Source organism: Dromiciops gliroides, chromosome 2 (assembly GCF_019393635.1).
Source record: "Dromiciops gliroides isolate mDroGli1 chromosome 2, mDroGli1.pri, whole genome shotgun sequence".
Taxonomy (NCBI): Eukaryota; Metazoa; Chordata; class Mammalia; order Microbiotheria; family Microbiotheriidae; genus Dromiciops; species Dromiciops gliroides.
Genome location: NC_057862.1, coordinates 313588880 through 313598893, shown reverse-complemented (window position 1 = coordinate 313598893; position 10014 = coordinate 313588880). Strand labels below are relative to the sequence as shown.

The window sequence follows — 10014 nt, the reverse complement described above, 5'->3', positions numbered from 1 at the left end:
ACTGTCCAATTTTAATTTTTAAGGCATTGTTTTCTTCAGTGAGATTATGCACCTCTTTTTCTATTTGGCCAAATGAATGTTTTAAGGCATTGTTTTCTTCAGTAAGATTATGCACCTTTTTTTCCATTTGTCCAAGTGAATTTTTTAAGGCAGTGTTTTCTTCAATGAGATTATGCACCTTTTTTTCCATTCGGCCAGATGAATTTTTTTTGGGGGGGGGGCAGGGCAATGAGGTTTAAGTGACTTGCCCAGGGTCAAACAGCTAGTTAAGTTTCAAGTGTCTGAGGCCAGATTTGAACTTAGGTCCTCCTGAATCCAGGGCCGGTGCTTTATGCACTATGCCACCTAGCTGCCCCCAGATGAATTTTTTAAGGCATTGTTTTCTTCAATGAGATTATGCACTTTTTTTTTCCATTTGGCCAGTTAATCTTTGTGCTTCCTTTTCCAAGCCGCTGATTCTTTTTTTCATAGTTTTCTTGTTTTGCTTTCATTTCTCTCCCCATTTTTTCTTCTACCTCTCTCAATTGATTTTTAAAATCCTTTTTGAACTCTTCCAGGGAGGCTTTTTGTTCTTGAGACCAATTCACCTTCCATTGTGAGGCTTCACATGTAGGCAATTTGAGGGTATTGTCGTCATCTGATTTTGCATTGGCTTCTTCCCTATTGATACAGAAGCTCTCAATGGAGAGGGCTCTTTTTTGCTTCTTACTCATTATTGCAGCTTATTTATTTATTTTTTAAGTTGAGGTCTGCTCTGGGGGCACCAGGGTCCCTCTTTTGGGCTTCTTGTGCAGGGGTATAGTTGCTGTGTGCCCAGCTTTTTACTCTGAGGCCTTTATAGTATGTGCAGTCCGCCCCCCTGCACTTCCCGTTGGAGCGCTTGGCCAGGCACCGGATCCTGGTGCCCGATCCCGCCTGCCCCGTTTGTGGCCCTCTCAGCCGGTGCAGGTAGATTTTTCCACTGTCATTCTTGGCCACCAGATTTTTGAGCCAGGTTCCAGGGGCCTCAGTTGTTCGGCTTTGGCCTGCAGCTCCTGCTGACTTGCTCTGACTCCCTTGGTGTGGGGCTGCTGCCCTGTGCTAGGCCTCCCTCATGCCCGAGTCAGACCGAACTTTTCCTGAAGTCTTCTAAATTATCTCTGATTGGAAGACTGTGTCTCTCTGTCTCTTTGAAGGTTCTGTAGTTTCAGAATCTGTCCAGAGGCTTGATTTAATGTTTTTTTTGAGGGAACATAGGGAGAGCTCAGGCAGCGTGCTGCTTCCTCTCTGCCATCTTGGCTCCACCCCTCCCAATTACATTTTCATCTGGTTCAGGCAACACTTCAGTTTGCAGGTATTTGGCCCAGGCTGATACCTCTGCCTAGAGTTTCCACCTAAAATAAATTAATAATGTCCCTTCTAGAAAAAGAATTTATTGTACAATATAGCAAATGTCAAGTATAAAAATATATATTTGTTAACTCTTCTGCAAAAGACATGCTTAAAAACACAGAAGTATAATAAATGTACATGATTGGGAGCAGCTAGGTGGTGCAGTGGATACAGCACCAGCCCTGGATTCAGGAGGACATGGGTTCATATCCAGCCTCAGACACTTGACACTTACTAGCTGTGTAACTCTGGGCAAGTTACCTAACCCTCATTGCCCCACCACCCCCCAAAAAATTTGGACAATAATTATGCATAACCAAATACTTAAAAACGAAACAGTAACCTATTGCATATTATATTTTTCTGGGAGGAAATGGTAACTTTGTAGGATTTCTCAACAGGTTTTTCAATATACCTCAAATATGTAATTTTCAAGCAACTCTGAAGTGCAGATAGATCTTCTAGAGAGCCTGGGCATGGTTTGGACATTCTGAGGACTATAAGCATCAGCATCCTCCAAGTAGTGGCCCATTGTCATTTTCTCTAAGAAGTTGTTTAGGAAATCACCTACTGCTGGGAAACCATTTCCAGACCTTCTGAACACATGAGGTTACCAAAAGAGCTAGAAAAATTCATTTCTAAGCATCACTCTATGGTGACCTGGGATCAGAGAAATAAAAAGAAAGACAGTAGAGGCAGCTAGAGACAAGGTCTAGTCTCAAGCTTGTCTAGATAAGTGTGCATTCTTGCTACTGTCATAGGTGAAGAGGAGCAGAGGGGGAAGGAGAGACAAACTCCCTTCTCCCTCCACTGGAAAGCCAAAGAAGAAAAGTCACAATGACTATGTCCTAACATAGATGTCACCCAGAAAGAGATTGGAGACCGTCTCACCCAGCTTCTTATAGTCAGCTCCTGAGAAAGGTTTTTGAATTTAGCATTTACACTTTGGACATCAGAAAATGCTACAAATCTAAGTTTAATTTATTATTTTGTTAGTTGACTAGATTTAAGAAAATGACGGAGAAAATGTTAAAAATAATATTTAACCTTAAACATGTTTATTTGGTGACCGTTTACTGTCTCACTGTTATAATGACTTTGAAACAATATAGAACAAGCTTAAAAGTGGGCAGTGTGTACATTTCCCCCCAAGAGAGCCACCACTGACTATAGCCCAAACAATGGGATTCCTGGACCAAGTGTCAATCTCTTCTGACATGGCTTTCAGTCAGGAAGAAACACGGGAACCAACCAGGAGCAAGTGGTCTTACTTGTCCTTTAGCAAGGGACCAGAATATGTTTAACTCCACAGAGAGCCAAAGTCCAGAATCCCAAAGTCATGGAAGGTATCCCACAAGTTTGGAGGTTTCTTCTGATCACCTTTGTTGAAAAAGAATTGGGGCAGCTAGGTGGTGCAGTGGATAAAGCACCAGCCCTGAAGTCAGGAGTACCTGAGTTCAAATCCGGCCTCAGTCACTTAACACTTACTAGCTGCGTGACCCTGGGCAAGTCACTTAACCCCAATTGCCTCACTTAAAAAAAAAAAAAGATCCACAGATTTTTAAATCTGGAAATGACTTTAACATCTATTCTAACTCATATCTGAAGAAAAAGTCAACTGCAGTAATTTTTATTTTTATTTTTTATTTTTGTGGGGAAATGGGGGTTAAGTGACTTGCCCAGGGTCACACAGCTAGTAAGTGTCAAGTGTCTAAGGCCAGATTTGAACTCAGGTCCTCCTGAATCCAGGGCTGGTGCTTTATCCACTGCACCACCTAGCTGCCCCCAGTAATTTTTAATATATATTTAATATTTTCCCTTTGGCAGAATAGACATTAATATTCCAGTTTTATGTATGAAGAAAATAAAGCTCAGCAAGTTTAATAATTTTCCCAGAGGCACATTGTGATCATTGTTGGGCATCCTCGGTTTTTGAAGAGGACCAATAACATCATGGGATGATGTCTTAACTTGTGTGTAAATTAGATTAAGTGAGGCAGAGTTGTACAAAGTCATCACATTCACTCTCTCTTCCTGAATCATTAAAGTCCAGTGGCAAGACAAAAGGCAAGATAACTGGCAATGACCTGGGATACAGTAGATCAAGGCTTCTTAAACTGTGGGTTGCGACCTGATATGAAGTCACATGACTGAATGGTGAGGGTCACAAATAATTTGGCAAAAGTAAAATGTTATGTATACCTGTTTTTCTCACCTATATGCCTAGGGTGGTTTAAAAACTTCTTGGGCAAAAAGGGATCATGAGTGGAAAAAGTTGAAGGAGCCTTGCAGTAGATGACTTAGTTCTTAGTGATCCACAGAGCTTGCTTCAACTGCCTTCTTGGCCACTGGAAGCAACTGCTCTCACCCACACATAATCCTAGAAAAAGTCTTCATGTATGTGGGGTATACATCTACCTAACTCACCAACAGTTTTGACACCTGTTGGTTACCCTCAACCTGGTTTATCCCATCCTCTGAAAAGATTTCCCTGGAGTGTGGTTGCTCCACATGCTACAGGTTCTTGGTGACCCAGGTGAGAATTGGGTGACAGGTGGACACCAAATTTGCATGAACAGCCCTGAAAAGGGTTTGGCAAGCCCTCATACCAGAGGTGCTAGTCCTCGCTGAACACCCTATACACCTCTCTCCCTGCAGAGGCACATACTATAGCTGGCAAACTATAGCTTCTGACCCCAGAGCCACTGTTCTGTTTAGGCCCACCCATAGAGGTCTGTAGTTTTGTGGTCACATAACCTGGATGCATAATTAGGTTATTGGTTCATCGGATAATTGTACAGCCCTCTGCTTTGCTTTGGCTATGCAGATGAGCATGGTAAAGTAAAAAGAATGTAGGATTTTGAATTAGAAGTTGTGTGTTCGGGGCAGCTAGATGGCGCAGTGGATAAAGCACGGGCCCTGGATTCAGGAGTACCTGAGTTCAAATCCGGCCTCAGACACTTAATACTTCCTAGCTGTGTGACCCTGGGCAAGTCACTTAACCCCAATCGCCTCACAAAAAAAAAAACAAACAAAAAAAGAAGTTGTGTGTTCAAATCCTAACTTTATCACTTCCTACCTGTGTAATCATGAATAAGTTACTTCAGCGAGCGAGCTCAAGCTGTAGCTGTGGGGGTGCCCCTCTAACGTCCTCTGGACAGGTTAACCTCGGCTAGAGTCCCCCCAACTTTAAAGCCATGGCCTTTTCCTATATTCTGGCACTGGGCTAAGTGGCGGTACTGAAGCCCATATAGCTAAAACCATGGGGTCTTCAAGAATTTGCTTCAACAGTTTTTCTCTCTACAAAATCAGGAGGCAATGAAAAGGAAAAACAAAAGAAGTCTAAAACGCAACAGCCACCACAAAAGACTGAAAATGATGAGCCATTTGATAATACTACATACAAGAACCTTCAACACCATAACTACAACACTGACACCTTCTTAGATTTTAACCTGGATCTTTTGAAACTTAGGTTGCCTCAGCCATCCTCAGGACAAAAGTCACCTAGACACTGAATGTAAAGTTAAAAGAAAACTTTCAGGTTTCTCTGTGATTCAACTTGTTGTGGTGTTTTCTCTTCCATAAATAAAGCCAATTCAACAGAATAAATAAATAAGTTACTTCTCTCTGGATTTTAGTTTTCTTCATTTAGACAAGAAAAGTAGGTCATTTGCAAGTTGTTGTTGAGTCATGTCCCACTCTTCATGATTCCATTTGGGATTTTCGTGGCAAAGATACTAGAGTAGTTTTCCATTTCCTTCTTCAGCTCATTTTACAGATGAGGAAAATGAAGCAAGCAGGACTAAGTGACTTGTCCAGGGTCACACAGTTATTAAGTGTCTGAGGCTGGATTTGAAGTTATGTCTTCCTGAATCCAAGCCTGACACTCTATCCACTGCACCATCTAGCAGGGGTTAAACCAAGGTCCATTATAGCTTTAATGCAAGGAAGTGAATGGAAAAGTTTGCCTGTATCTTTAAGTCAAGCCATGTTGCTACAGTTTGGCACACACCTCACATACTAACGAGAACAGGATCTGTGCTGTTATGCAGTCTACATATATACATCTCTCAGTGCCATATAGCTCCAACTAAAATCTGAAGTTGATATACATTTTGGCATGAGACTGTACCTGGGTTCTCAAAGTTGTTTGCCAGCTGTATCTCAGAGGCATGACTTTGACCCAGTTGTTTCTAACTGTAAGGTTAACTCTCTATTCACTGTGGCATGCTGCCTGTCTTTTAGTTCTTACATTGAAAAAATATTGTGGAAAGTATGAGTGTTACTGAACCTCCATAAGAAACTAAGATGGTATTGATAGCAATCATTGGTATTAGCCATATTTTCCAAAGTTAAAATATGGCATGATTAGCCTAGTTACTTCTGCTATCTTATTGCTATATCAAGTAGTCACTTTGATCAAATATGTTTTGGAGGGCCAATGATATGACTGAAAAGCAATGACCACAAAATAGACACAGCTACAAGGCTTATGTCCCTAAAGCACTACAGGAAGTGAGTAAAAAGTTTTCTGTTAATTAATTAACTAGACAATCCATTAGGATAATTCATGTCTCCCGATTCCTTTACAAACATGTACCATGACTCAACCCATCCAGCTTGCCTCTCTACTTGTAGGTGTTGCATGTGAAACAAAGATTGAAGGATGAATTACCAAGGAACCTAACACATGTTTGGAGCCACTAACAAAATGCCTCCTCATGTCCATTTCCAGGTTGCAGCTGCAAGCCACTTATTAATCATAAGTCCCAGAGAAGTGAAGCCTTGCTTACAAATGAAGTGAGACCAGGCTTGGAATTACAGCATTTCTTCTGTAGAGCTCAGAACTGCCAATGCATAAATATCCCCAAGGAGGAGGCAAATTAATGTTAGAAGGCAGGGTTTCTCTTAATGGCAAACTTGCAAATTCTCTGAGAGAATTCTCTATGTCAACTGTCCGCATTATGGAGTCAGGTGACATGACTGAATAGCCAGCAATTCCTGTTCATACCAGGATTCCAGCCATGGAAATACAATATAGAACTAGTCACTGAGGAGCTGGTGACAGTTAAGCATGCACATGTTGCTTTTCTATGGTCTAACGATGATTGTATCCCAAAGACTGTTTCCATTTGATGTGTGAACAGATCACAGCATCCGTTTGGCTAACAAAAATAGAGAGTGGGTATTAACACTGAGCATATGCCTGTACAAATGTAAATACCAAAAATCCTCAACTTCAGGTTCAACATAGTGGGGGACCTCAGAGAGAGCACTGATGAAATAAGATCTCTTCACCCCTTTCTGGTTACAATGCAGCATTCTATAATGGAAAAAGTGCTGAACTTGGAGTCTGAAGAGAACTGAATTCAAATCCTGGTGCTGTCATTAATTAACTGACATTAATTATCGTCTCTGGGGAAGTTACTTCATTTCTCCTTAGCCTTATTTTTTCATGTGGAAAATATGTGTTGGACTTAATACCAGGCTATCTCTCCCCTCCTCCTCCTCCTCCTCCTCCTCCTCCTCCTCCTCCTCCTCCTCCTCCTCCTCCTCCTCCTCCTTCTCCTCCTTCTCTCTCTTTCTCTCTTTCTCTTTCTCTCTCTGTCTCTGTCTCTCTGTCTCTCTGTGTCTCTTTCTGTCTCTTTCTCCATTTCTCTGTGTGTCTGTGTGTGTGTCTCTTTCTGAGTCTCTCTCTGTCTCCCTGTCTCTCTGTCTCTCTCCCTCCCTCTGTCTCTCTCCTTTCCTCCCTCTAAAATTCAATTCATTTAGTAAGCTCCTATCATGTGCCAGGCACTGTGATGGTTGTTGGGAATAAAAAACCAAAAACTAAAAAGTCCCTGACTCATTAAGCTCTTATTCTATTGCCACATAATATATTTCAAAATGTTAATAATGATATTTGTACTAACTTTTGGAGGCAGTGTGGAACTGTGAAAAGGCTAGATTTGGAAATGCCATATGAATTTGAATTTTGTCTCTGATACTACATATGTGATCTTAGGCAAATTATTTTACTTCCCTGGGACTCAGTTTCTTCATATGCGAATCTAACATTAGATTTAGATGAGTTCTAAGCTCCAGGTCTATGATTCTGGCTTTAAAAAAATGTTAAAATGTGAGTTATTATCATAGAATTAAATTCAGATTTATTTTATTGGGTTTTATTGGTATCTTTTGTCTTTATATTGCTTAGATTTCCTGGTATATCTTTTCTTATTCTTCCTCCCCATTCCAGAGAGCTCCCCCACCCACCCATCACAATAACTAGCTTGCCAATATAGTGTTTTGAGGCTGGCAAAGCACTTTACACATATTATCTCATTGAAATACACAATGAGCCTATGAGTTAAGTGATACTTTTATCCTCATTTTACAAATGAAAGGTTGAGAGAGGTATGTGACTTACCTAGACTCACACAGCTAGTAAGTGTCTGAGGAAGGATTCAAACAGGTCTTTCTGACCCCAACTTCAGATACTGATGCACTGTGTCATACGGGTGCCTAAATTTGTTTGAAGAAAAGAAAAAAGAGGAAGAGGAAAAAATATCAAATTCAACCAATAAATCAAAAATACCCTTTAGATTTATTTATTTATTTTTCAAAATCAGACCAAGACTTTTATTTACTCATTTCTTGCATTTAAAATATTCTTTAATGACATCTTTGACCTGAGATTCCTTGCCATAGTCTTTAACAACAATGCAACTGCAGCCAACCACTTTGCAAGGCTTCCCCTCTCTGTCAATTTTACAGAGCCCTACCTATTCACCCAGTTTCTTGTTGTCATCAACCTTGATCAAGTTAATTTGGTGCTCAGCACACAGGGCTTCAACCAATTTTACATACATAGGTTCATCACAGTTGGAAGCAAGAACACAAAGATGGGCTTGGCATTTGTCCAAGGCTTTAGCGTCTTCAGGAATTCCATGAGCTAGGCCCTCATGGATGAGTGCAGTCTAATTCCATGAGCTAGACCATCATAGATGAGTGTGGTCTTCAGCACTTCTTGTAAAGTGGTGTTAACATCCATTACACCTCCAGCAGCAATGCTTTCCTCAGCCATGGCAGTGATTCACTGGTGAAGCTAAATCTTGAAAACACCTGTGAGCCTCCACCTCCTGCTCAATATTTTTAAAGAGATTTGACCCCAAATGAGCTTCTTTCACTGATCATATGAAACATGAAACCAAAACACTAACATGGAACCTCCACAAAGAGAAGAAAAACTTTGGTGACCTGGGCTTTGGTTTAATATTGGTCACTTTTCCTAAAATATCACAATTTGCTAATTTAGCCTAATATTAGTGAAAATGTTGAAAGATCAGAGGCCAGTTCTCAATTGAAGGAACTTCGGAAATCACATTGTTAGGTCTACCTGGGCAAAGTTTGCATCTCTCTTTTCAAACCCAAGGCATTCTTTCCCCTACATGTCTATGTATAGGGGAAGAAGGGTTTCTCTTATTTGTGAAGGAAATCAATCAGTCTCCAAGTATTTATTAAGCTCTCATTGTATGCCAGGCATTGTGCTAAGCACTGGGGATACAAAGAAAGGTAAAAACATGATCCCTACATTCAGGAAGTTCACATTCTTTGGGAATGATAATATATATTCAGGATAGATAAGGAGCATTAGAGAGGGATCCAAAACATAAGGAGAAATGGAAGAAAAGAGAATGGTGTTGATAGTGGGTACAATTTGCTGAGGAAGATAGAAGGGAATGGGATCAAGGGTGAATGTAGAAGCATTGACCATGAAAAGGAGAAGGGACCCCTCTTTAGCTGAGACTGGAGGGAAGAACTAGGTAATAAAAGAAAAGATATGAGGTGTGGTGAGACAAAAGGAACAGGGAGCTCTCAGCCAATGATTTTAATTTTTTTTCAGTAAAATATAAGGCAAAGTCTACAGATGAATAGATCAGGAAAAGTAGGGCTGTGGGAGACTTGAGGTAAAATAATAACAATAATAATAGTAATAGCTAAAATAGTATTTTATAGTTGCAAGATGTTATATTTAATCTCATATGATCTTCATAATACTTTTGTGATTTAAGTACTCTTATAATTATTTTAAAGATTAAGAAACTGCACATGTGGGGGCAGCTAGATGGCACAGTGGTTAAAGCGCTGGCCCTGGATTCAGGAGTACCTGAGTTCAAATCCAGCCTCAGACACTTAACACTTACTAGCTGTGTGAGCCTGGGCAAGTCACTTAACCCCCATTGCCCCGCAAAAAAAAAAAAAAAAAAAAAAGAAAGAAACTGCACATGACCAAGTTGAGATTAGATAACATAATTTTGTTCAGTAATAAATCAGTAAAATTTCATGATTTTCTCTAGCTTCATTCAGGAGCATATGGCAGGGAAAAAAGGAAGTAGACAGTGGCAGTAATCCAAGTTATAGTGTGACTAGCAATAGAACAAAGGGGGTGAAGGTTTGAGAGTAGATGATACTATAGAATTGAATTGGTTCCCCTTAAGGGTAGTTAAGAAAGGAAAGTAAGTGTAGCCAGTTCAGGAGTAATGACTTGGACAAGAACTGAATAGTAGAAAGAATGGAGATCACTGAGAGGATGAAAAAGAAATCTAGAGAGTCATAAAGTATAAAGAAAGATGGAATGATAAGGGAATTTCAGAGTTC

The 10014-nt window shown here is 40.4% G+C and overlaps 1 pseudogene; it reads right to left on the bottom strand.

Annotated features, from left to right (window-relative positions):
• Nucleotides 1-8003: 8003 nt before the first annotated feature.
• Nucleotides 8004-8440, bottom strand: LOC122740123 (annotated as a pseudogene).
• Nucleotides 8441-10014: the final 1574 nt, after the last annotated feature.